Raw genomic sequence first — 1,988 nt, 5'->3', positions numbered from 1 at the left:
ATGTGAACGTTCGTGCTTGCATTATCAATTAAACTCTTTCGTTAGCCGAGTTCTTACACATAGCTTTTACAGCTGATTGTGTGGCAAATTTGGTTGCCAAATCAGGTGCAAGACCATCAGATATGTAAGCACCCTTTCACGATTTTGTCAATTTTTCGATGTCTGCAGTGTACTGGTTAGCTGTTTTATTGCGCTGTTGGACGTTTAAGAGTTCAAGAGTTGTCAAAACCTCTACAGATTCATCTTTATTTGCTGAACTCAACTTTTGCCTTATTGCTAGTATTGAATTTTCAGTGCTCAAGAGGTTTCTAGCTGTTCCCTTCAGTTTAGTTTTTATATTGGAGGCTGCTATGGTCTCATGAATATCCTTAATTTGTTCTAGGATATCTAGTGCGTCTAATAAACCATGTAAGTTTTCAGGCTTACCATCAAACTCAGGCAGAATAGGCGAAGCCGTTTTCAAAAATTCTACTGTTGTTTGCACCATCTTTTTGGTTTGCAAATCTTCTGTTTGGGAATTTTTGTGTTGGATTTCAATTTTCGGAGTGTTCTCTAAACTGGATCGAGATTCCAAGAGGGTACTAAAGTGTACTTCTATTACGTGTTTAAATGTGATTGGGACTGTTGCCTCTATGTTATATCTTGCCAGTGAGGATACTAATTTATCCCTAACACTGGACAAAATTTTATGTGCTTCCAGCTGATGATTGTCTGTTAATAGGCTATTTACCTCTTGTATAGATTTGCCTGTGTTATTCAACGACTTTAATATTATCGTGAGATGCTTCAACACAGTTTCATTTCTTATGCTTGAATTTTTATTAATGCATTTATAAGCCTTTTCGGCTTTTTCTTCCACATTGAGGCAAAGAGAGAAAAAAAATTTTGTTATGTATTGAATAACATCTCAAAAATAAGTTCACACCGCCAATAATGGCAATAGCCAGAAGATAAATTTTTTTGGTTTCCAAGGCTTCAGTGTGGTCTATTATTTGGACTGTGTTTACCACGTTAGCATTTGGTTTATTGACTTTCGATTCTTGGCATCGCATTGTCAAAAGATAGATATAAAAATTGTTGTTTTTTTTATTTATTTATTATCTGTATTGTTATACAATATCATCATATGCCTAGTTTCCACCTCTCTAGTTGTAGGATTAATAACATTATTAATGATGTTGGCTCCCTAGTCATTCCTATAGTTCTCCAGAATTTTTTAGCCATTTTAATTCTTTTTTGTAATCTCTTACTTCTAATTCGTTTTTAAGGTTTTCAATTGGGCCTTTAGTAGGCATTATTTAACAATCCTTTTTAACTAATAGCAATTATATTATTATTAAATTTTTCTTTTTATTATTATTATTCCTTAACTCCTTTATTTCCTTGTTTTTTAATTTCTTCTTCCATATTTGTACTTAATTATATTTTTTCGTATAGCTTAGCTATGGATCTCCTAAGGTTGACCTGTTTTCCTCCTCTTTTTTTCTTCAATTTGACCGGCTTTTGGATTTTTGGTTCCTCTATTTTTTGAACCCTATTTCTTTTCCTATATTCCTCGATTGTCATTGGCTTAGGGCCTTGCTTGACTTGTTCGGGTGTTTCTTTTTCACTTCTTTGCAAATTTAAACTTAATCTAATTATTTTACTAAATACTTGGTCAAACTGGCTTTGATTTTGTGTGTCCTCTTCTGGGAACATAATTCAAAAATTAGAAAAAAAAATGTTACAGAAAAGATATAATTTTTGCTCGTCAATAGGTTGCCGTTAGGTCTTTATGGTTATTTTACTTAATAATAATGCCTATATTTTTGTTGTATGTTTTTGTTGTTCCTGTTGCCGGTTATCTTCCTCAGCGTATGTGAGTCAGCTTGTCTTCTCGATTTGTGTCCTTCCTCAGTGTTATTCCACTTCGTATGCCGCTGTCATTTTCTGTCTGTTATTACGTTAATGAATGTTCAATAAGATATCTTGCATTATGTCCCTACAAT

This window comes from Eurosta solidaginis, chromosome X (assembly GCF_040869045.1).
Source record: "Eurosta solidaginis isolate ZX-2024a chromosome X, ASM4086904v1, whole genome shotgun sequence".
Lineage (NCBI taxonomy): Eukaryota > Metazoa > Arthropoda > Insecta > Diptera > Tephritidae > Eurosta > Eurosta solidaginis.
Note: the sequence above shows the minus strand (reverse complement) of the source record.